The 27,900-nt window shown below is 37.9% G+C and overlaps 1 protein-coding gene across 1 annotated transcript in view; it reads right to left on the bottom strand.

The window, feature by feature from the left end:
• Positions 1-27,900, bottom strand: part of LOC143259763 (potassium channel subfamily T member 1-like) — a gene marked incomplete at its 3' end in the record, with an annotated part of 266,946 nt that overhangs the window by 117,145 nt on the left and 121,901 nt on the right.

Genomic DNA, 27,900 nt, shown 5'->3' with positions numbered 1-27,900 from the left:
ATAGCTTTAGGCTCTGCAGTTTCCAAGTCCAGTTGTTTCGTATTGGCTCTTCGAGTCCTTCTTAGCCGAAAGTTTATTTTCGTAATATCTCGATGATATAATAATATATAATAATATAATATATTTTATAATATCTATTGTATATATAATAATATTTTTTAGGCCCTGCAGTTTCCAAGTCCAGTTTTTTCGAATTGCTCTTCGAATCTCTCTTAGCCGAAAGTTTATTTTCGTAATATCTCGATGATATAATAATATATAATAATATAATATATTTTATAATATCTATATATAATAATATTTTATATAATAATATTTTTTAGGTCCTGCAGTTTCCAAGTCCAATTGTTATTGCTCTTTGAGTCTCTCTTAGCTGAAAGTTTATTTTCGTAATATCTCGATGATATATAATAACATATAATAATATAAAATATATTTTATAATATCTATATATAATAATATTTTATATAATAATATTTTTTAAGCCCTGCAGTTTCCAAGTCCAGTTGTTATTGCTCTTCGAGTCTCTCTTAGCCGAAAGTTTATTTTCGTAATATCTCGATGATATAATAATATATAATAATATCTATATATAATAATATTTTATAATATCTATAACCTAAAAATTGCATTCGAGTTCTCTATTAGGCGATAACGCGTCTAAATAATACAAGGATTAGACAATGGAACATTTGAATACTATATATTAATATATTAATATATTATATATATTAATACTATATACTAATATTATAAAAATAACTGTTCTGATAACGGAGAGTCTCTACTGTATTTCATTATGATTTGTTTCTGGTGTCGCCGAAATATTTTCATAAACGTTATTCCAGAATATACCGACCTGTTTCAGCGTCATACTCGATTAAATACAAAACTAATTAACCAATCGAAAGGATAATTTCGTTCTGTTTGTACAGCGGTCGAAACTAGTAACTGGGCCAGGCGGTAATTTTGCAATCACACGAGACAGTTTTGCATTGTTTGCCATACTTTATCGATCAATATCTCGATTTTTCGCAGCAACATGACCGTGCAGTTGAAAGTTGCTACTGCATAATAATTTTTTCGTTTTTGCGTATCGTTTTGACGAAAAATGTGTCACAAAAGAATGTCAAAAATAGTTAATAGTCGTTCGTTAAAAAATCATCGATTGGCGATTAATTCAATTATCGAGAAATTTACACAGTTTTAAGTTGGCTACCAGCGGCACGTAAATTATTATTTTTTAATAACCCTGATCTTTCCGCGTTATAAAAGCCAACTTGATTTTTTCAAATGAATATGCATAACTTTTGTCGCATATTTAGTTGGTAGAGGACATTTGCATTCGAAATGATATCTTGCGGCGCAAATAGCCGTCACGGATCGGTTAGAAAATGATCGAAATAAACAAAACGATACGATGAAAATCGAGAAAGATGAAAAACGAAAAATGATATATGAAAAGAATGATAAATAATAAAATATGATTTTTTTATCTGTGACCTACTCGAGTTACAAAGGCCAACTTAGTTCTTTTTTTAATGAATACGCATAATTTTTGTCGCATATTTAGTTGGCCGAGGTCAGTTGCATTCGAATTGCATTCGTATAATGTCAAGAGGGCATTCAGTCGTCGTCGAAAATTTTTAAATTTCGTTTCATAGATCGCGGAACGCGTATTCCGTTATTCGCTGAAACTGGTGGAAGGTAATTTTCGTTTTTATCGTTTCCCGGTACAATTCAGAACCCGTTTCCTGGACAGTCGGTTTCAATTATACGAGGTCCAAGTTGACGGTTCTATGAATTCGTTAGTTTCTCGCGAAACACTTTCTTTTTTGTTCCGCCATTTGAAGCTTCTGCTCTGCTCTCCCATCTGATTTTATTAACTCCTCACCGAATGCGGTTTCCGCTAATCGCTAAGATTTCCGCGTCGCGAATCGCGACGTTTTAATACAGTTTTGTGCTAAAATATTCGGACATCTTATAAACAGGAATATCTCTTTTAAAATTCTGGGCTCATCGAACCTAATGTTTACATATATATATAATATAATATAATATTATATAATATAGTATAATATAATATAATATAATATTATATAATATAGTCTGATATAATATAATATAATATTATATAATATAATATAATATAATATAATATAATATAATATAATATAATATAATATAATATAATATAATATAATATAATATAATATAATATAATATAATATAATATAATATAATATAATATAATATAATATAATATAATATAATATAATATAATATAATATAATATAATATAATATAATATAATATAATATAATATAATATAATATAATATAATATAATATAATATAATATAATATAATATAATATTATATAATATAATATTATATAATATAATATAGTATAATATAATATAATATAATATAATATAATATAATGTTTGCATTATCGTGCATTTTGATAATGTTTAGTTGTGTCAGTGTTAGGTTCTCGCCTTGAATCAAACTCGTGGATAATTAATCGAGTACTCTTTACTGTAAAAGCTATTTTAAGAAGATGGTAGGGCCTTCTCTGAAACGCAATGTAAACGATAATGGTACTTTTACCTCAAATGAATAATTAAACTATGAGAAAGAAAAGATTATAATGCGTTATATATCAAGACTGCTGCCCCACGTTCAGAAGACAGTTATCGTTCACGAATCGATTTCTATTAATATAGTAAATGTACATTTACAAAGTATACATACAGTGGCCCACGAAAGTGTTCGTGCACCTTTTAAAACGCAATAACTTTTTCAAAAAGTTGACAAAAGTTACTAAACGACTCGAATTCTTTTTAGATGATAGAGGAATGACAGAGGATACTAGACGATGACTAAAAAGCTTTCTGTTTTTTAATTTTGCTATTACTTAGAATGAAGAAAGAAAGTTTCTTAACTTTTTTATCCGAGCCTATAAGGAAGATATAAAAAATGCGTAACTAGCGTAGAAGCGAAAGAAGTTGTAGGGCAAGGGAAAAGTTTGATTAGTCAACTGTGCGTAAGAAAAATGTTTGTCAAAATTGCAAGTGGGTCGAACGATAAATTTTGTCCGATCCTAAAAATTTATGCGATGCATTTTTAGGTCTCGATATCTTATACGGTTGCTAAAAAAAAGTTATCGCACACCGTTTACTTCTTCTTCAAATTGGATCGAACTTGGATTAATTAGATCGATTTTTAGATGTCAGAGAGATTTTCAAAAATTTTCAAACAAGTATGAAGAACATTGTACCTCAAAAACAATCGATCTATTATTTTGATCGCATTAAAACATTGCCGACAATAATCGAGCCCGTATTAAATCCCAGTTTCAGTACGCGCGTCCACAAATGCATTACATCCCGTTAAAAAACGCCGGAGCAATATTTTTCTTTCTACATTTTTTACATTATCTTCAATATTTGCCAAACGGGAACGCGAAATAACGCAAGCGTGCTTCTCGAATGGACGTTAAAAAGTCGCAATATTTCGCGATCGTTCATACATCGGAAAATGATCGGAAAATGATCTCAGAATAATCTCAGAATAATCAGAGCCCGTCTGCGTTCCCAAACGAATGAAAAAAACGAAAGAGAAGACCGGCCATCGGGAAATCGTTCTAGAGCCACGCAGAAATCATTTTCCACCCTCTCGGTCCCTCCGCGACCGGCTAAAACATCGAAAGCATCCGAACATTTCGACCCGGGTCTTCGACTCCGTCGTTATTTTCCTACGAACAAGCTGCCGGTCCAATCACTGCCGGTACCTGTGCAACAACTCGAGCGAAATTTCGTTTCGCGAGCTGCGTCGCGTCGCGCGCTCCCGACTCAATAATTCACCGATATTTCATAGAAAGCATATCGCGCTTCTAACGAGGGCTGCACGTCGGGCGGGCGGGCGCGCTGCGATGAATCATGGATCCTGCTTAAAAGCGTGCGCCGCTTAAAACGAACTAATCCCATAATGGAAAATCCAGTCCCATATAATTGATCGGTCTACTACTACCTTGGTATTCTGTCGTAGCTGTCCCAGCTGGTAAGACAGTTGTAGCTGCTGTATCTGCTCGAGGTCGTCATCGCTAGTTCCTTGCTCGATGACGCATACTGGATTTCCTCGAGAGCAGCTTCGGTCGGCCGACAAGCAACGGGGTGCACGTGGTGCTGCACCAGCAGCGAATCGGGCCCCGGCGGCCTTTCTTTCGTTGTCACCAAAGGGTTCGCGTTCACCTCGTCCGCGGGTGCGCCGCGCGGCCACCCTCTGCTATTTACACGATTTTCGGCGGACCCGGCTCGCGACCGTCGCGAATCATCTACGCGAAGAACACGGACACACGGACGCCTAATCGCGCGGCACTATAAGGAAATCGACGGCGCCTGCGACTTTCCCGGGATTTCGTTCGCCCGGCAGAGCCCGCGAGAAAAAAGAAGACGACACGGGTGCCGAAGAAGCTTACGCCGCGCGCACAGTATACGTAGTCCTCCCCTCCAAACAGTAAATACAGACGACGATCTAAGTCACTATTAATTGGACCATGTTCGTTCTCTGTCCATCTCCTCCCGGTAACGGGCGACGGAACGTCGACGATTTAAACTCTACAGCTTAACTTCTTAGCGAACCACCAACCGGCGAACAGCTTAGCCGCGGCGGTGCACGCGCCGTGAAAAAAGGGCTCGCGTGCACGGCTCCGCGCGCTCATTAAAAATACTCTACGATTTTGGACCCGCCAACCAGCGCGCTTCGATACTATATCGGTAATTAGGTAATACGCGGCGATTATCCTCGCCGTCTCTAGAAGTCCCCGTTTCTGTTCCAGGGGACGTCTCCCCTCTTCCTCCGGCCCCGCCGCCGCGCGTTCCACCAAGATCCAGAATCCCGCGTTCCTTCGATCGGATCTCGCCCTCCGCTTCTTTTCGCTCTCGACGAGCCTCTCTCTTCCTAATGAAATCTCTGTTTTCGCCAGCAGGCCCGGGGGAGGGCCGTTCCCGACGTTCGGACGGGGACGCGTCGCGTTCTCGGGAGGAAGAGCACGGGGCAGCGGCGAGATAAAGGGAAAGGATCAGCTGCTCTGCCGCCGCATGCCCCGGTCGTTGCAAGGCCACAAATTACTGTCGAAAGAGCCGAAGGAGGCCGTTCCGATGATCCGCACGTTCGATTATCCGCGACACCGAAGACAATGTCCGCGCCGATTGATCCCTCGTACGATAGTCGGCTGCTGATAGTCAATCGTCGCGTCTTGATATGTTTCCTCGTCCCGGCCGCATCGCTCGGTCGGACCTGTCCTGGCGGCCTTCGTCGGCCAAGCGATCGCCAGCCTCGACCGGACGGGCTCGTCGAAGCTGTCGGTCCCTCGGCGGCGTTCCGCTGCTACGTCTCACCGGGGCCGCGTCCGGGCTCGCGTTCTCCAGCTGTATTGGTCCCGCCGTGAAAGCTCGTCGATCATAATTCGGAATTTCGGCGATTCGGACGGCAAAGCTCGGGTCTCTCGCCGCAACGGTGACCGCCGCCCACCGGGCCCCGTTCTTTCTTTTCGAGCAAGGCGAATAGAGGAGGGAGGATGTGAAGGAGAATAGGAGGAGGAGGAGAGAGAGAGAGAAAGAGAGAGAGAGAGAATGCGGAGCGTTGTTCACATGTCAGCTGCGGCGTCGACGAGGCCGACGGGAATCCGTCGTCGGTTCGCGCGCGGACGCGGCCGCGGACTCGAGGAGGACTGTTCACCGTTTCGCGACGCGTTCTCCGACGTTCCTCGGGTTTCCCTCGGGCGAGTCAGCTCGGCTTCGTCGATCACGATTCATGGATCTGATTCAGGTCGAGGCAGCGGCATTTCCTCTTGAGGTACCGCATCTTACGGAGGTATCGCGGCCGTGTGCGGCGTGTTGCGGCGGCTCCGTTGCGGCCGGTCTGACACGGGAACACTGCGGCGCTCTCGAGGTTTCATTAGCCCGCCGACGAGGCATCGAGAGGTCGCCGCGCTGGCAGCCCTCCTCTCCCGTCGAGAATGCAAGGCGCTTCGCGTGCCGTGGCCCAGCGCCTACTAGCGGGTTCAGCCTCAACCTTCCGACTCCCTCGCCGGCCACGAAAGCTTCGCGCAAGCTCGCGTAACCTCCCCCTGAACGTCCCACCACCTGCCGATAGCGGCCTGCTTCCGCTACGTCGACGGACGGAGAACGCCCGGCTAGCCTTCTCTTCTTTGCTCCACTCTCCTCTCCGCTCCGCTCCGTTTCTCGGCCGTCGTTCGGCGGTGGTTCTCTCCCGCGTCCGAGCAACTTCCTCGTCGCGAATGCCATAAACTAGGGGAACGCGAACGAACCGCTCGGAAAACCGGATGAAAAATAATAAATCGTCGGAGGAAACCCACTTCTCTACGCGTCGCTCATCCTGTTGATTCCCGCTACGATCCTCTCGCGTCTTGATACTGAGATCGGGACTACGGGGGCGAGATGCGATCGCGCAACGAGATAAGATTGTTGTTTAGTTCTCGTTGATACCGGCCTGGACGAATGTACCGTTCGTATCTTTTAACCTCTGGCGCTGCGACGTCGCGACGTCGGATTCAGGAATTTGTTACATTTCGGTGCGACTTGGGTATTTTGTAATCGAAGGAAGATTGAACTTATTTGTTGGCGGTGCTCGATTAATTCGAATCATTTGCCATTTTATTATTGTAGGATTTTTATTGATTTATGGGATATGTCGTGGTAATATCAAGTTTTATTGCCATATGTGTATTATTGTTTAATTTTATATATATTATATTATATATTATTATTGTTATTATTATTAATATCAAATATCATTAATATTCATTCATTATTCATTAATATTCATAAGTTATCAATAATATCAAATTTTATTGCCATATGTGTATTATTGTTTAATTTTATATATATTATATTATATATATTATTATTATTATTATTGTTATTATTAATATCAAATATCATTAATATTCATTAATTCATTATTCATTAATATCCATAAGTTATAAATAATATCAAATTTTATTGCCATATGTGTATTATTGTTTAATTTTATATATATAATATAATATATATATTATTATTATTATTATTATTGTTATTATTAATATCAAATATCATTAATATTCATAAGTTATCAATAATATCAAGTTTTATTGCCATATATGTGTTATTGTTTAATTTTATATATATTATATTGTATATATTATTATTATTATTGTTATTATTTTTATTTATATATATATATATATATCCCGAACAAAATTTAGATCGCTCTGCTCAATAATAAAAAAATTTGTTCCGTTTTAAACGATGTATAAATACTCTTTCTATCCCTACTCTATATAAATTATATTCTTCTTTACGAGATTAAAAGATCGCTAATCAGTAACTAGAGATTCGTGGATCATCTCAGTCTCAGAATTTTGCGAAGAAAAATCTTGGCATTTCACATCGAAGTTGCATTTCCCAAAGATCCTCCGCGAAACTGATGTTGTTTTTCTTCTTCTAAACTTTGACAAATTGAAACGGATCTGGCGGAGTTTAAAGGGTTTTCTTGCGCATTTATTTCAATGTGACCTTACGAAGGGACGCCACGCCATTACAATTACATCTCGATAGTTGATCTGCTATTTTTTGTCTGGATTTTAGTATATCTTGAATAAAACTTACGCCGTCTATATAATTATATAATTATATATATAATATAGAATTCTATTAATATAATATTCTAATACATATATAATTCTATATATTATATAGAATTCTATTAATAATATTCTAATATACATATCTAATTCTATATAATATATATATATATAATCCTATATACATATAATATAGAATTCTATCAATAATATTCTAATATATATCTAATTCTATATAATATATATAATCCTATATACATATAATATAGAATTCTATCAATAATATTCTAATATATATCTAATTCTATATAATATATATAATCCTATATACATATAATATAGAATTCTATCAATAATATTCTAATATATATCTAATTCTATATAATATATATAATCCTATACATATACATATAATATAGAATTCTATCAATAATATTCTAATATATATCTAATTCTATATAATATATATAATCCTATATACATATAATATAGAATTCTATTAATAATATTCTAATATATGTATAATTCTAAATAATATATTATAATTCTGAATGAGCGTGGACGAGCGTCGACGATTCATCGTTTACAATCTAATAATCCCTATAATTTTATAGAGAAACGTGCAAATAAACGAAATTTATACTGTTCGATTAGTAATCACCGCAGTTATATTAATTTATATTATTGTATCGGTTATATTGCCAGCATTAAATTTGATTCATTTAAGAATTATTTCGTAAAACAGAAAATAGCGAAAACACTGTACGAATTGACGAATATTTACTGTACAGTTAAATTACACTCAACATAACCTATGTTTCTCAGAATCGATGCAGACGAAACTTTTATTTCGCACAGAGATCCGCGGTCTGGTAATTCAGTTTTGTATCTCGCGTGAAACGGTGACACTAATGACGTATATGGGAACGACGAGGTAATGGCTCGAATGGAAAAACGCGTCGTTGTTGCAAAAAAATAGTTGGGTCTCGGACAGAGCAAGAAGAAACGAAAGAAACCAAGTCCCCTCGTCGGAAATGGAACAAAGATTCTCGGAAGGTATACGATGCCTACGCACAGAGAGTATTTCTTGCGGCCATTTGTCCCCTAAATCCATGGAAAGGCGGATTAGGTGTTTAGTATGCCGCGATTGTTTATTTGAAAATAAGGGTCCTGTGTATGCGTCGTATTTGTACGTCAGTGGACGTCAGCTGAGTCTGTATTGTGCTGACCTCTAGGAACTACCATGAAATATCGAATGAATTTTATTACATTTAGAACAAAATACGCGAGACAACTGATCTAACTTTTAATAATAATTAGACCTCGAATTTTATGCATTTATGGAAGGAACGGAAATAGATTCACACGAAAGACATTAGAAGAATTTAAAAGTTTTGTTTTTGTAAAGCTCAGTTGATTCTCAAACATAATTAACTTTAGATTTATCGAATAAGACGAGTTAAATTTCGTTTTATTTAAATTCAATTAATAGTCCATTTATTAAACTCAAATATTTAAAAGACATTCTTAAAATATGTGTGAATATGATATGTTATAATATAATATATATATTATATTATATTATATATAATATAATATATTATTATATATATTATATATAATATATATAATATAATATATCATTATATATATTATATATAATATATATAATATAATATAAAAATATATGATATGTTATGAATATGAATTTATTCTGATATTGCATTTTTTTTTTAATAGATCATAAAATTGATTAAAGCACATTAAATATTAAATATGCATTGTGCACAATTATTGAGGCTCAGTATTCAGAGAAAAAGCACAGTATTTGGAAAGGGACACAGCATCGAGGGCACAGTAACTGATTCCTGTAGATCAAAGATGCACAGTAACTGGCTCCAGAATATCTTTTTTCCTTTCCCCTAATGTTCAAAGAGGATTTGATATTCGTGTCACGAAACAAATTTACATCGATCAAAGAAACTTGTACTGTTCAGTTCTTAAGAAATGTCGATGAAATTGCTGACGTTGTTCTTAGTTGCCAAAACTTCCGAAGTTCCCGAACAGGGCACAGTAATTGACTCCTGCACCGCTGCAGCAACAATCTGGCACGCCGAAGCAGGCTGTCTTAAAAATTCATTCTGCAAAGAATGAAGATAGAAAAGTTTAGTGGCACTCGGATTCCAGAAAATAATTTCTCATCTCTGGCTTTTCCTCGGGAAATCAGGTATACGTAACAGGGAAGGGTAAGAGGGAAGATATTGAAACAGGAATAAATCGCAGGTAGAGATTGTAAGCTCTATGTACAGCCACTTCAGCGGGGAACAGTTTACGTCTCTTGTTTTCCTCGGCGGTAGGAAATGAAGTTTCTCTCGTTCCGTCATACGCGCAATAACAATTCCGGCTGCTTCTACTTTGCGAATCGGTTCGTCCGGGAGCGGGGTTAATTCCTGCCGAAATCATTCTCGTCGTCGAACCGATGACCTTTCGCAGGGTGCGGCGATTAACAGTCGCCGCGATCTTTTTCGGACACTTTCGACAGTCCGACGAGGAAATGTTCCCAACGAATTTCAAAAACTATTGTCTTTCGACGAAATGTCAAGGTCACGTTGACTTTTTTAAGCGGCGATATTGTATTTTTCACTTCGTAAGGTTTTTCTAGTTGCCAATGTTATCTTGATAGAGAAAGCTAAATGACTTGATCATCGTTTTTCATTGCTAAACAATTTGACGTAGAATATTACAGGTTTTTTTGTGTAATTATTATTTTGGGTCTAGTGTCCTTCGTCTTGTTTTTTAACGCAACAATATCGACAATATCGACATCCATAAATTATATATTATTATTATTATTATATTATTATTATATTATTATTATTATATTATTATTATTATATTATTATTATATTATTATTATTATATTATTATTATATTATTATTATTATATTATTATTATATATTATAATTTTGGTACATAGCTGCATACATTTATTATACAATTATGCCTAATTATGAAACGATCTATAATGATAAATTGATGAACAATAAATGATCTTAAAAACGAATGATCTAAACGATCGCAATAATCGAAAAATCGACTGTTCCTCTATTTTGTTACGAAGTTCATATACAGTTTTACAACAAACTTTAATTCCTTTAACAGATCTATCAAATTGTGAAAGATCTATAAATGCTGCACCCTGGAACTGTTATTTTATGTTCCGCAGTTTGCGAGATACGAAATAAAATCGTGAAACGGTTGAATTTTCGAGAGTTTACGTTCAAGCGTTAAGGCAACGCTTCGTGGCTTATCGAAGAAAAAGTACGAAACAAAATTACGAAACGCACGAAAAGCACGAAGCAAAATTACGAAACGAACAGATTGTTCGCCGACACGACTCCTGGAATTAATTTCACGTTCCACGCGAAACAAATAAACGATCGTTAGAGATGTCGCGTTCGAGATGCGTCGATCTCATTCTCTGTTCCTTTTTTTATTAAAGTGTACACGTCTCGAAAGATTTCTTCTGCGCTGGCTGTTATTGAAGAGATGAAGTACTCAGCAGAAAATTTTACGATCGAGAAGACTTTCGGCCCATAAAACAGTAGCTCATCGTAAAACATCAAAACGATAGAAGGGTCCGGCGGCTTCGATTTCCAGGTTGCAATTCGATCGCGTCGGTGTTGGAATATCCGGCGTAGACTTCGAAACGCGTTCTCTCTCTCTCTCTCTCTCTCTCTCTCTCTCTCTCTCTCTCTCTCTCTCTCTATGTATATATATATGTAATTTTTTGGAGTATATATATTATTCGGCGTAGACTTCGAAACGCGATCTATATCTATATCTATCTATCTATATATATACTTCGAAATATTTACGATTTATATCTCTATCTATCTATCTATATATATACTTCGAAATATTTACGATCTATATCTATATCTATCTATCTATATATATATACTTTGAAACGCGATCTATATCTATATCTATATCTATCTATCTATATACATATACTTCGAAACACGATCTATATCTATATCTATTTATCTATATATATACTTCGAAACGCGATCTATATCTATATCTAATCTATATCTATATCTATCTATCTATCTATTTAGATAGATATGACGATTCAAGATATCTATCTAGATAGATAGATAGATAGATATAGATATAGATTGCGTTTCGAAGTATATACATAGATAGATAGGTATAGATATAGATCGTAAATATTTCGAAGTATATATATATATAGATAGATAAGTACATTTATATATATATATATGTATCTATCTAGATAGATAGATAGATATAGATATAGATCGCGTTTCTAAGTATATATATAGATAGATAGATATAGATATAGATCGTGTTTCGAAGTCTACGCCGGATAATATATATATATTCCAAAAATTACACGGAATACATATATATATTTCTTGGAATTCCACGTGTAATCCATCTAGCCCGGCCGATAATTAAAGCTCCGCCGACTTAAGTGGATGTAACTGTGCCATCGATTACTAATCTGGAATCCATCGAGCTTCTTAATGGGAAGCAATTTAGCAAAATCGAGAACGATCGAGGAACGATCGCCGGAATTAAACAAAAGCAACGATTCATTCTAATATCTTATTATTAACGATATTTACGCGTCGATCGCGGAACGCTTGGCCAATCATTGTGCAAGACTGTCGCTTCCGCGGCCCGCGTTATCCGAGTTTCCAATCTCCGATTGGATTACGCGACGCATCAACTTGAAAATTCACATCTGCACGCGATTGCAATTTACGGTGCTAGTTTCGACAAATTGAGGGCAATACGACACAATTATCCATGGAATCGTCATTGTTTCATTGCGATTATCTTCTCTTCGTATATAAACGCCTTTTCCATATCGAATTATCTTGTCTCGTTTGTCGCACGAAGTACGACGCGGTTCACATACAGGGTGTCCCAGGTTTTAATGTTCAAACTTTGTCAGTATATTCTATGGCACAAAGTATGAAAAAAATGTTATGTAAACATAGGTTATACACAGCTTTATTAAGAAGTTGTAACAAAAATTCAGAATAGGAATAGTAATCGACTAAAAAAAAAATAAAAAATAAAAAAAAGTCTTCGATCGATGTCAATCATGTATTGTCAACAACGGTTATTAATACGTTTCGAAATGTGTTAACACGTTCCGTGCCGAGCTTTTTTTACTCGAATCTTCACACTTTGATATTTTACTAAAACTTGATGTATTACGTGCAATTATTAATTCTCGTACACATAACAACGTAACAAAAACTTATCAACGCCCATTCTTGCGGTGGAAATTGATTCTTCGGTTCTAAATTTCTTGTAAACAATTTGTTCAGTTCACTAAGTAAACATGCAAGCGTGTACCATCGATGGTACACGTGGCACGGAACGTGTTAATAAACACAGCTTACATAAACACACGGCATGTGCTGATCTATTCAAGACAATGCTCGCAGGAACAGCAAGTTGATTACTATTCCTATTCTGAATTTTTGTTATAACTTCTTAATGAAGCTCTATATGACCTATGTTTGCATAACATTTTTTTCTTTGTGCCATAGAATACACTAATAAAGTTTGAACATTAAAACCTGGGACACCCTGTATATTCATCACGTGCATTCATCGTTGTTCGAATTATATTTACTACTTTCTGCGAATTCTTATTTCGTCGGAATTCTCCGACGTAGTTTTCCGTAGTTTTCCGTGGCATCATGGCGCTCGCACATATTCGAAATGTATTGAGATTCAAATACCTATGAAATGAATGATTTTTCGGACAGGCAGGGCTTAGTATATTTTTCACAATGTACACGATCACTGGTGCACAAAAATCATGCGATTCCGTTGAAACGAATAAAGTTGACCTGTGCGTTATAGTTGACGTTACACATATCTCTAAGAACTATCGCATATTTTGACAAAAATCATAATTTATTTGAATCGTTGAATCTCTGAATATTTGTTGCGGCTCTAAATTGTTGCATCCATGAACGAATCGTCGAGGTATGCGATCCGGTTATGAGTTCAGTTTGAAAAAAGTTATCGCGTTTCAAAAGGCTGTGAGGTCAATTTTGGCGACCTCACCTTTCGGTGACCTTTCGGGGGCGATTTTGGTGAGTAACTGTAATATGTTTAAAAATAGCCGTTCCTTATTACAGCATTTTCACGGAACAAAATTGCAGACAAGAACGACAATAATCGATCTCTCTCTCTCTCTTTCTCATTTGTCTTCTTAATTCGATTTATTCCCGCGTTCATCGAATGCTTCATTAAGTGCCCTGTAAACGAAATAAACTGACGGATCAATAAGCTAACAGAATACGCGAGACAATGGGAGTCTATTAATAAGCCACAGATACGGAGGACCGACGATTTTACTGCAAGAATAAACAGACCGAACATTACGGATCGAGCTGCTCGTAAACCCACCTATCGTTAATGACACAGCAGAAGCAGCGTGGGGTCAGCATGCAAATTCCTAATCGCCGCCGACTGTGCACGCGCTGCAACCTTTAAAGAGGCCCTTCTGAAATGGGATCAGTTCCTTGAGATCCGTTTGGTTCTCGTCCTGCAGGATTGCATCCGGCGTGAACAGGCGTTGACGGCGCCGCGAAGTGTCTTTGAAAAGGACGCCAAGTTCAACGGCGTAACAGAGAAGTCTCTAGAGGTCGTCGTGTCTGGATTTATGTTACTATCGGATGAGACACTGTCATTTCTTATATATAGCGATTTCCGTTAATATTCGGAAATATTGCGTTTTAAAACGCAATAACTTTTCCAGTGCTGGACCAATTTCTTTTTAAAAAGACAAAGCGACCTGTCTGCTAGACTATAATTCTTTTTTCTAATTTTGCTATTGCTTAGAATGACGAAAGAAAATAAAAGAATTCGGCGCAACGCGTCGAATAAATACTAATTCCACGGTTCTTATTATATATATATATATATAAGAATAACTTAATTTAATTATCAATTTCTTAGATTTTAATTCGTAATCCATGTAATTCCATTACATTTAAATTCGTAATTGATGTAATTCCACTACATTTTAATTCATGAGTAATGTAATTCCGTTACATTTTAATTCCTAATCAATGTAATTCCATTACATTTTAATTTCTAATTAATGTAATTCCGTTACATTTTAATTCGTAATTGATGTAATTCCATTACATTTTAATTCGTAATTGATGTAATTTCACTACATTTTAATTCGTGAGTAATGTAATTCCATTACATTTTAATTTCTAATTAATGTAATTCCATTACATTTTAATTCGTAATTGATGTAATTCCATTACATTTTAATTCCTAATTGATATAATTTCACTACATTTTAATTCGTGAGTAATGTAATTCCATTACATTTTAATTCCTAATCAATGTAATTCCATTACATCTTAATTCGTAATTAATGTAATTCAATTACTTAGTATATTGTAATTGTATTCCTATTTAATTTTAATTAAATATTTCAATCCTTATCGAATCTAATTTTATCCTTCATATCATTTTCAATTCGTCGCACCCGTTAACCATCTGCGATTCTACGTCGAGCCATGCTCGACAATAATTTCTGCGCTGTTAGTTTCGCACTAATCGCCGATTTACACGATATTCAAAAATAACGCTACAATTAAGAAGTATTTACGACGAATTATAATTGTTCTTTTTTTTTTTTAATATTCCAGCAAATGCTGACATAAAAGGGGGGGGGAGAGACACTTTATACACCGCAAAGGATTGAAAAAGAGAGACCCGGCATTTCCATGTAATTCACGTTTCCGGCAATCGATCTGGACAACTTTTATTTTGCATAAAGTTCCGCGGCCTGTCCGCGACTAATTTATTCATTCGGTCTCATCGAACATCTTCGTCCCCGGGATCCGCAGACTTTTCAGAAACCGGTAGAAAGTTGATCCGCGGAAGTTGGCTTTCCGACAAAATGTTGCTAAACTCTTTGATCCGGAGCAGAGCGCGCGCGGGGCGGGGCGGTGGGGGGTCGGTTCCGCGAGCCGAGAATCTGTCCCGAAATTACGTGCAGCGACGCTGAAGCACAGCCGAACGTCGATGCGATTAGGGGTAATATAGTTGAAACTCCACTTCCGCTGCATTAGCTTCCGAAGCAATGGCAGCTGCAGTATCTAAAAGAGAGCGAAGGTAGATAGCGAGGGAGGCGCGAGCACCCTCGGCCTCGGAGGGCAACGCTGGAGGAGATCACGGCTCGCGCCCTTCCCCTTTTCTTCCTCTTTTATTTCCTCTTCCCCTTCCGTCGCCCAGAGATACGTTCCGATGAGTCCGCTCGCTCGGCTCATCTTCGCGCTCTTCGAGATTCTATCTCTCTCTCTGCCTCTCTCTCTCTCTCTCTCTCTCTCTCTCTCTCTTCGAGATTCTATCTCTCTCTCTGCCTCTCTCTCTCTCTCTCTCTCTCTTCGAGATTCTATCTCTCTCTCTGCCTCTCTCTCTCTCTCTCTCTCTCTTCGAGATTCTATCTCTCTCTCTGCCTCTCTCTCTCTCTCTCTCTCTCTCTCTCTCTCTTCGAGATTCTATCTCTCTCTCTGCCTCTATCTCTCTCTCTCTCTCTCTCTCTCTTCGAGATTCTATCTCTCTCTCTGCCTCTCTCTCTCTCTCTCTCTCTCTCTCTCTCTCTTTCCCACACTCCTTCTATTCCCGATGATTCCACTTTCGTCGCACCTCCTACCAAGAAGAAAATTACGGCACCCACCCTTAGCGGCGGAGCACCCTAACGCTTCGCGCCTCTCTCTGCGCGGCCAAGTGCGAGCTTTAGTTCGTCGGACGACCAACGTTGCCGGGCGAAGGCAGCACCGTACGCGTCGACGTCGACGTCGCGGCGACGGCGCCCAGCCGCCGACGACGGCTGCCCCCTATGCGGCCGAATCGACGGAGTTGTTGCGTTCAGGTCCGATCATGCACTATCCTTTAGCCACTTTGCGACGACAGCACTTCGAAAGGCGCATTCCGCGGGATTTTCCGCGGCTACCAAGGAAACCCGGTTTCGGGTTTTCGCCTAAGGAGATTGTAAAATTGAGATTTCATTCCGTGTGCGACTCTCTTTTTAAATTTTCAGCGAGCGTTGGATCGGTTTTAGTTTTTGGGAATCGCTTCTGTGCTTCGGCGAGGGAGAAAGTTCCGCTACTGGAGCCGTTGGGAAATGCTGTGAGGTTCAGATTTTATTTTATTTATTATCCTTGCAAATTTTGAGAAAGAAGGTCGATTCTGCGGGACGATTATTTTTATATAACTTCGAAGATGTTGGGGATAGTTATTGGACGATGGAGTTAGAAAGCGGGATTCGTTTAATCTATTTCTATTTGATATTTTATTGACTTTTTTTACTCTTTCTATTTACACCTTTAATTCTTTGTTAACTGCAACAGCGTCGGTCGTATTCGATGACATTTTTTTTCTGCCTTCATATGAGTTATTGGGACCTACAAAACGCATTTGTTAAATTTTCGTTATAGGCTCGAACGAAAGAGTTAGAGCACGTAGATTTTTTAAATTTTTTTTCTTGTCATTTCAAGTAATAGCAGCATTAAGGAAACACATTTTAATCATTGACTAGTAGAATAGCTCTTTTATTTTGTAAAAGAAATAATTATGTTTTTTGTAAATTTAAAAATAATTATACTCTTTTTTAAAGGATGTCCACGTGTATTTTTTCCGCCACTGTATCTCTAATATCGATTCAGTCACGGCGATAAGAATACGCTAAACGCGATGCAACAACTCCGGGTCATTAACTAATCGATGGAAGTGTTGAAATGGATCATTGAAACAGACGCGCAGGATGTCCTATAGTGATCTTTATACTCTCATTTTCTCGCATTTAATCAACGAGAAAGATCGGGATAATAGGAACAGATCACGCAATGAAGAGAGAGAGAGAGAGAGAGAGAGAGAGAGAGACGTGTACTTGAATCGCGAGTGAAACGAACTTTTGCGGACAGTTTTTTTAAACAAATCTCCATCGATGCAAAGATGTAGAATACGTCTATGGTAGCCATGACAAAACTTTGTTGTTTTTTACCCTGTACATTCTCTCTAAATATTCTTTCACAATAATATAATGTAATAATGTAATCTATTGGGTTGGCAACTAAGTAATTGCCGATTTCAGTTATATAGGTGTCTCTCACTCCCATTTTTATGATATCCGTAAATGTTATATTATAAAATTATTATTAATATTATTATGTTATTTTTTATTATCCGTGAATGTTAGCAACTGGACAAATGCAGCGGTCAAGGAAAAGCGACCACAATGCTATAATTAGCTTGCTGACTTTTTTAACACCCAAGAAATATAGTTCAAATGTTATTTCAGTTTTCTAAAATGGCACCAAAGTGGTACCACCGGCATACAACAGACAGTTTTTGCATGGCACCAGCGTGGTTCCACCGGATGGCATAGTGTTAATATTGAAACCAATAAAAGGATTAGCTTTAGTCTCAACGAGGAGGTTTTGATAATATATTGGGTTGGCAACTAAGTAATTGCCGATTTCAGTTATAGGTGTCTCTCACTCCCATTTTTATGATATCCGTAAATGTTATATTATAAAATTATTATTAATATTATTATGTTATTTTTTATTATCCGTGATCGTTAGCAACTGGACAAATTGAATGCAGCGGTCAAGGAAAAGCGACCAGAATTGGTTAATCGTAAAGGTGTCATTTTCCAGCAGGACAATGCTAGGCCGCGCACGTCTTTGTCCACTCGGCAAAAATTGATGGATATTGGTTGGGAATTGATGTTACACCCACCGTATAGCCCTGATCTCGCGCCATCGAATTACCACTTATTTCGATCCCTGGACAACTCCCTTCGTGGTAAAACTTTTAACGATGATGACGCTGTAAAATCTCACTTAACTCAGTTTTTGGCCGAAAAGGATCAGACTTTCTACGAGCGTGGAATTTTCAAGTTGTCAGAGAGATGGCAAAAGGTCGTCGAACAAAATGGAAAATCATTACAGATTAAACTTCGTTCCAAGTAAAAAAAAATTTTTTATTTCATTGAACAAATCGGCAATTACTTAGTTGCCAACCCAATAAATGTGTGCGTTCGCGATAAAACAATCTCGCACAATAATACAAAAAATATACTTCGATGGACAAGCTTCCTGTGAAAGCATGTCGGAATAATAAAGTTGATAAAGCGTTGTTCGAATCAGGGTCGAAACTAAATTCATCGTCCCGCGTTTAATCGACCATCCTGTTCAGATGGGCGCAGATGCTTCCATTTACGGCTTTAATGCAACCCTTTCTGAGTCCTTTGAGTACATGGAAAGTAGCAAATTCACTGAAAGTGCGGTCGAAAAGGGGCATAAGCTAATTATTAAAGTACTCTCTTTTTTGTAACAAAAAGAATGCAGAAGGTGTGTCTTGTACGTCGAAAGAAGGGATGAATAGTCCAATGTCGACAATTTTGCTGAATTATACTCGGACACTATTGACGATTTAATATGCTCATTATTGAATTGTTGATCATTATTGACAATGGGTAAACAAACCACAATAAATTCTCCCCGATTGTCTTGCAGCTTGTAAACAAAAATGGACAATTTGCGAAGAGAATATACTATTATTCAAACTTCGTGGCTCGTTTTTTATAGTCGCCGATTGTTGACAACTATAAAAACGGGACGAAATGCTCGAATCTTGTGTATAATCTTGTGTATAATCAATTAGGAAGAATTTACTGTAATCTCAATAATGTTTGCGACTCTATAATATTACATACAATACACATATTTTATAGTGCTCGAATTATCAGCCTATTATTTTCTTCAGAACAATTATTTCTAAACATAAAATATAGGAAGTCTAAACAGTGAACGTACTTAAGGGTTAAAGCACCGTTAATACCATGAAGGCACTATTATCGTCGACTCGTCTCGCAATTTCGATTTCGAATGAGACCTGGCAGTGTTTCCATCAAAAGAACGATCATGCAGTACGATGGGTAGAGACAAATATGATTTTTGAACTGAAAGCGTATGGCGGAAATGCATCCGCTGTTGCACGTTGTTATCGCGAATGATTTTCCAATGCCGGACATTGCATCCCGTGGAAAAATATCGTAATGGGGACGTTTACTATGATGGAGTCAATTGCTGTGCCTTTGATTTGTTTGCGGGTGTAATTAACTTATTCTTTTATTTTGTTTGCTTTTTAATGTCTTATTCGGTAGGTATAAAGTTAATTATATTCTATATTCTATAGTCTATATTATATATAAAATAGTATATAATAATTATATATAATTATTCTATATTATTATATATTATATTCTATATTATATATTATATATTAGTATAATATAGTATATAATAATTATATTTAATTATTCTATATTATTATATATAATATAGTAATATAATATAATATAATATATTATGTAATAATTATATATAATTATTCTATATTATTATATAATATATTATATTATATTATATTACTATATTATATATAATAACTATATTCTCTAGAAAGTTAATTATATTCTCACTAAATATCGTGCCGCAGTAACAAGTTCATCCACCAATCGAGTACATAGTGCAAAGAGCGTAACCTTTTGTTACTATAAACGCAAGGAAAGTTCCTTTCCACATTTTTTTTTACAACAGATCAGTTATTTTAACAATAGAAAAGATCTTTCTCCCAATAAGCTTATACTAACATTTCGGGCGTACAATTATTCAAACAACAGCCCTTTGGTAGTCACGATACGAGAAAAATGCTCTATTATGCATCTTTTATCGAAGATTCTTGTTTCAAATATAAATACATGAAAAATCTGAGAGCGATCGAACAACATTTCTCTATTTCCTCAGCTGAAAGATATTTTTATCGAATTATATAAATTTGTTCGAGACTTAATAGAACAAAAAAACGTAGTAATGGACAAACCCGGAGTTGCAGGTACTCGCACCCCGCGCAGTAAATCTGTCAGTCCCGAAGTTTTTAAGTTGCAACGAGACCCGTCGCTACATACGCGTGTTTGACCGAACACCTGGGTTTAACGCGGGGACGAATATTATGTCTCTTCTGTCTGGTGCTCGCGGTCCCTGCGGAGTGCTTCTTCTCGACGTCCGGCTGCGACCGTGCAGTTAAATTGCATCAACTCCGCAGAAGTTGAAAGCATTCTCGTAGGATTAATCGCAATTTCCTGCCTTCGGAAAGTGAAAGAACTGTCTTTATTAAAGAAGTTCCCGCGAGCGCCACGGTTCCATTCTAATGTAAAGATCGAACAAAGCGAGCGACCGTAAAAGAAACAATCGGACATCGTACGAACGTATCCGATTGCTCATTCGTGTAATATAAAACGGACGCAGCGGCTGTCAATTCCAAAGGTATGGGCGGCTCGCATTGAATAATATTTCAATGAAGTATCGATGTACAATCCGGACTGTATTATTCGGAGTTGTCGGCAGACTGCGGATCTTCGTGCAAAATCAAAATTTTCTCTTCGAAATTACTTTCTCTGTCCAATTACTTTAGCGATTTTTAAGCAATGTATCAATATGCTTTTTAATTCTATTCATGTTTACTGTGTTTCGAGTTGCATTCGTTTTTGTTGTAAATGCATAAAATTCGCATATTTTGATAGAATTTAATTTTAATAGAGTTTAATGTTTTTGTATATTTTTAATAGAAATCTAAATTTTTGTAGATTGTTAATAGAGATTTCATTTTTAATAGACTTATATTTATAGTAGATATATATTTACAGTAGATTTATAGTTTTAGCAGATTTATATTTATAGTAGATTTATATTTTTATTAGATTCATATTTATAATAGATTTATATTTTTAGTAGATTTGTATTTATAGTAGATTTATATTTACAGTAGATTTATAGTTTTAGCAGATTTATATTTATAGTAGATTTATATTTTTATTAGATTTATATTTATAATAGATTTATATTTTTAGTAGATTTGTATTTATAGTAGATTTATATTTACAGTAGATTTATAGTTTTAGCAGATTTATATTTTTATCAAATTTATATTTATAATAGATTTATATTTTTAGTAGATTTGTATTTATAGTAGATTTATATTTACAGTAGATTTATATTTATAGTAGATTTATATTTATAATAGATTTATATTTTTAGTAGATTTATATTTATAGTAGATTTATATTTTAGTAGATTTATATTTATAATTTATATTTTTAACAGATTCATATTTACAGATTTATAAATTTATATTAATTAATTTTAAATGAGAGTTACGTCAGTTACAAAGAATATTTATTGCGACTTTAAGTTATAATAGTTTCTCGTAGATAAAATACTTAAATTTTAGTAAATTTTTATTAGAAATTGAAATGAATTGATTTTAAATTGAGAGAGAACTCAACGATCGTAGCAAATTTTTATCCTCCAAAATCAGAGAATTGAAGATTTCCCAATTTTAATCTGTATCGTGCGAACAGCATTGTTGTTCGTCGAATTCGGGCGTCAGCTGTCAAATGAAAGTTCATAACGCAACCTCTCGGTTCCGTGTACACTTTTTTTTAAAGGCGAGCAGCAGCAACGGAGCAGCTCAAAGCGGGCGTTTACGAGCTTCACGCGTGCACAATTAATCTGGAAACAAGGCGATCCGAGCGGCCCTCCGGAAAAGAAAATCTCGCGGAACGAATCGTCGCAACGATTTCCCCGCGACCCCGCACTCGAGAATTAATGAAGCCCGCATTCATTCCGGGAGAGTCGTTTTCGTCGTGCGAGGGGTTCCGTCGAGGAGCTTGTTCACCGCTTTAAGTTGTTTCATCTTGACCTTTGACCCTTCCGCGGCGCCCTGGTAACAACGGCGCCGCAGACACCGTATCATTCTTAACTTTTCATCTGACGCAAGCACCGGCGCACAGAGGATAAAATCTGGTTCCCTAAGTGAACCGGAAACTGTCGTAAAGACGCGAGCAACGAAAATTGTCTCGGAGCGGCTGCGTCGCGTCGCAGATCGGTCGCTTTCCCCCCCGAAAGCTGGCCAAAATGCAACTTTCGAAATATATCCGACAGTGACAAGCTGTTGCAGTTCATACGTTGCATTAATTTCAGCGCGTCACTGGGTAAAATGGGTATTTTAAATAGATATTTTATTTTGGATCATGCGCGTGTATTTCTGAAAATAAAATATTCTATTTGTTCGAAAAAAATGTACTCTTAGCAATAAAATCATTTCAATCGTAATGAAATTTTTAAGACATTAGTAAATATAGCTCTTAATATACGTAACTAAATTAAGTAGCATTGTGAATATAACGTGGTACTATAGATATTGAAATTATTTCGATCGGTAATTATAATTTTATCCATAAAATGGAATTTTGGATTGCAAAGAATACTTAGAATTGATCGCGTTGTTACCATCGTGTTGTTCATAATTGATTGGAATATTTGTTGCTATTTTGGACACGTGGCCTCCGAATTGCCTTCGAATCGTGTCACGTGGCCTCCGAATTGCTTTCGAATCGTGTCACGTGGCCTGCGAATTGCCTTCGAATCGTGTCACGTGGCCTCCGAATTGCCTTCGAATCGTGTCACGTGGCCTCCGAATTGCTTTCGAATCGTGTCACGTGGCCTCCGAATTGCCTTCCAATCGTGTCACGTGTCCTATGAATTGTCTTCGAATTGTGTCACGTGGTCTCCGAATTGCCTTCGAATCGTGTCACGTGGCCTCCAAATTGCCTTCGAATCGTGTCACGTGGCCTGCGAATTGCCTTCGAATCGTGTCACGTGGCCTCCGAATTGCCTTCCAATCGTGTCACGTGTCCTATGAATTGTCTTCGAATTGTGTCACGTGGTCTCCGAATTGCCTTCGAATCGTGTCACGTGGCCTCCAAATTGCCTTCGAATCGTGTCACGTGGCCTCCGAATTGCCTTCGAATCGTGTCACGTGGCCTCCAAATTGCCTTCGAATCGTGTCACGTGCCCTCCGAATTGCCTTCGAATCGTGTCACGTGGTCTCCGAATTGCCTTCGAATCGTGGCACGTGCCCTCCGAATTGCTTTCGAATCGTGTCACGTGGCCTCCGAATTGCCTTCCAATCGTGTCACGTGTCCTATGAATTGTCTTGGAATCGTGGCATGTGGTCTCCAAATTGCCATCAAATCGTGGCATATGGACTCTGAATTGCCTTCCAATCGTATCACGTGGCTTTCGAATCTCTTTCGAATAGTGTCACGTGCCGTCCAAATTGCCTTCGAATCGTGTCACGTGGCCTCCGAATTGCCTTCGAATCGTGTCACGTGGCCTCCGAATTGCCATCGAATCGTGGCCAAAAAATTGGAAATAAAAAAGGCTCGAAGAATTGCGACTTAATATTCCCGGATCTGCCGGTTCCAAAATTTCGATCTCCGATTCCATTTCCGTGCGAGAAATTGCTAAAAAAATTGATTAAAACCGGTCCGCCGTGCGTCGCGTTTAGCGCGTCGACGCGCGTTCGAGAAACGGAAGAAAAGCATATCATCGGGCATAATTTATCGGCGGGAGATGACGTTTCTATGAGGAGGTATTATCCACTGAATGAAGGGGAACAACAGCCTGTCCCGAGTGCTGCGATCCGCTTAAGACAGGTACTCGCTAAGTAAGTGGTATTAGGATGGCCTTCCGTGGGCCATTAGTGTGCTCGCTCGATACACAATTTGCCAGGCCCCCGGTTTCTAGCAGGTTGCATCTTATTTCTACAGGCCGAAGAAACTCCGCGCGGAACACTGAAATTATTTCCGGTTTTCGTTATCTCGGCTACTTAGACGTGTAAATTGACTCGCTAACAACTCCGGGCAAAATGTCATACCAATTCGAGCAGAGCATCGAAATATCGTCGGGGATTAGTTTCGAAACAGCGTCGCGCCAGGGCTAATTTGAGAAAATGATTTATCCACGGCGGAAGTTTCGGTGATTTATGTTAACCCTTTGCACTCGAAGTTGTCCTTTGACCTCGTAACTAATGTGGAGAGGCTTGATGTGGCATTTTTTAATGAGATTTTACGCAGTGCTGGAGCTTGTAAAACTGAATCTAGATAATCTTTTTGGGTTGCTGACGACACTTACAGTTTTCGAGGTATTTGATGATAAAGTTGTCAGCGACAAAGGCAAAATGATAAGCTGGATTTCGAATTATGGCACTGTGCGGCGCCGGGAGTGCGGGGATGTCGTAGAAGTGCTCAGAAGTGGTGGAGTAAGGGAATCGATTTGACCAGGGTCACGTCTATTCATTGTGGGTAATAATGGGTATTTATAAATATGGGTAATAATAAAACGTGATTTGCTAAAAAATATAGCAACTGAGCATATTACTTGCTATGTTACAGTTTAATTTCTCTACTTATGTTTTTTTACACGTGCCGCAAAAATTGTAATTGCGGTTATCACGATGAAACTAGCTGTTTCATTTTGGACACACCATTTTCTACTTTTTAAGCAGTCTGCACTCCATTTTGCTTTTCTTCCTTTAGCTTTTTTCTCAAATCTGTAATGATATTATCGTATACATTCGGTCAACGCAGTCAAACTGCTCCGAAACAATGCGTTGGAAACCACATGAGTGATACAATATCCTAGGACATCTACTTTACACAAAGTTAAAACGATTACATGCACAATATTAAGGTTATGTTGTATAATTTTGTTATATTCTTCAACATGGGAATAATATAAATAAACTTACCTTTCCTTAGTACAGTTAATATTAATACCACAATCAAATAATTCTTAGGTTCTAAATAAAATGTGAAACTCGAATTATAACCTAAAAATATAATTCTGCGACAATACCGAATGCGACATAATTAACAAGCTGATTCGCTCGTTTCTTCTAAATAAGTCGCTTGCTGAAATCTGAACAATCTTAAAACGTTAACAATGATCGGTCTCTCACGATGGTATAACTATTCCTGACACAAGGCACAGTAATTGGGCCAGCGAGCCACGATTTTCCTGATATTTCCGATCATCTTCCAAAAATATGTTTCGAACAGAAGTCGATCAATATTCGTTTTTCTACAAAATAAAATATAAAACCTTGCCAAAACGTATTCTCTTTAGAAATGTTGCTGGTCACCTCGATTTTTTAAACGTCGATACATACTTTCTGACATTGTTACATACTTTTACATCGTTAATACAGGTAAATATGAAGTTTAAGGGCGCGATCTCCAATTTCATTGACATTTCAACGATGGGAATATTTCAGCCTGGCGTCCATATGCGCGCTAAATAAATATAAAAGCGGATGGGAAGCTTAGCCCCCAGTGCCTATGAAAGGGTTAGCACGCGAAGCGCGGCATCAGGCCCCTTGGGACTGACAGAGGACTTTCCGTTGTGGCGGCGTCAGTCCCCTTGGACCGTCGATTCGAAACTGACAATTCGGGACTGACATCGAAACCATCGTTTGGACGGCATCGGCGCACAGGGCCCACAGTGTCGGGGCTAAAAAAAATAACGCCGGCCTGCCGCCTCAACGGAAAGCCCAGCAAAATCGGCTCCGCGATTGACGCGTGTTAACCTTTTAGGTACGGCTGAATTCTGCGCGAGGCTATTTCTCTGGACGGCAGAGTCTGATGTGTACTGTACAGAGTCTGATACTGTATATACAGGGTGTCCCAAAAATGTCTCGCAATCCGAAAGTGGCGGGTTCCTCGGATCATTTGAAGCAACTTCTTCCTTTACAAAAATGTTCTCCGAGGCACCGTTAACGAGTTATTAACGAAAAACAGTGACCAATAAGAATCGAGTACGGCTGACGCGAGGCGGCCCAGCCGACCAGCGCGCGAAGCCCAGTTCCGCTCATTGGCTCGATCGCCTCGCGCCAGCCGAGCTCGCCTCTCATTGGTCACTGTTTTTCCAATGAGAGGCGAGCTCGGCTGGCGCGAGGCGATCGAGCCAATGAGCGGAACTGGGCTTCGCGCGCTGGTCGGCTGGGCCGCCTCGCGTCAGCCGTACTCGATTCTTATTGGTCACTGTTTTTCGTTAATAACTCGTTAACGGTGCCTCGGAGAACATTTTTGTAAAGGAAGAAGTTGCTTCAAATGATCCGAGGAACCCGCCATTTCCGGATTGCGAGACATTTTTGGGACACCCTGTAGACTGTTGTAAATCGATGCGAAGACAAAAGAAGTGCGAAACAATGCATATGAAGACGATTATTTGATTCAAACGATGAGCGAGTGAGCTACTAGAGCAAGCCACTATAGTGGCGCGTCGTCCAGAGAGATGACATCCGCGAAAGCCACTATAGTGGCGCGTCGTGCCTAAAAGGTTGAACTCCATATTTACCTGAATATACATACATACACTGTACATTGTATAGGATGGAGGAATGCGTTACCTGGGTATCTGAAAGGCGATCTCATCGAGCGAATCACTAGGCTGCAAAGGAGCACGCTCGAAAAGCCTGCTAGGGCCCCGATTCACCCTGTTACAGCAGTGCATTGATCCGGCTGTCGGTTGCAATTGGTCCGAACAATTGGTCCCACGTTGGCTACCCTGACTCGGTATCCCCTTTCTCTGCCCTTTTCGCCGCTGTTTTCGTACTTCCTCCGCCTGACGGCGCAGGTTGTGTAGCCGGAAGAAGTACATTGACATTTCTGTTCCGGAGGGGCCAGTACGTTCGATCAGAGAAACAATAGATAGGATGCAGCGAAATCGCTAATCTAATTGTAACCGCTGCGAACGAATCATCTTTCGAATGATCTTCATTCTCGTGAAGATCAAATCGTCAAAGGTACCATTATCTCAATTATACCTTTGCTAATAAGACTGTACGGGTTTCATAGCTTAATAATAATAGTAATAATAATAATGATGATGATAATAATAATAATAATAATAATAATGATGATGATGATGATAATAATAATAATAATAATAAAAGATATTGAGAGAGATATTTCGTTAAGTAATAATTTCCAAATCAAGAAACGTGTGAAGTTAAATGGAGAAATTTATCGATCTCGTTCTCCTTAATCCCTTCGAAGGAAAGGAAGATTTGTATTTATCGAGAGCCCACATACAGCGTGACCCATTTAAACCGAATATCTTTGAAACCGTCGATGGTACTGAAATATGTTTCGAACGAAATTTGAATGGTTTTAGGGAACACCTAATCTGATATGAATAAGATTGTTTCAAGTGGACGCATCGAGGACATATGAAGGTATAACTTTA

This window comes from Megalopta genalis, chromosome 6 (assembly GCF_051020955.1).
Source record: "Megalopta genalis isolate 19385.01 chromosome 6, iyMegGena1_principal, whole genome shotgun sequence".
NCBI lineage: Eukaryota > Metazoa > Arthropoda > Insecta > Hymenoptera > Halictidae > Megalopta > Megalopta genalis.
Note: the sequence above shows the minus strand (reverse complement) of the source record. Positions and strands in the feature narration are given on the sequence as shown.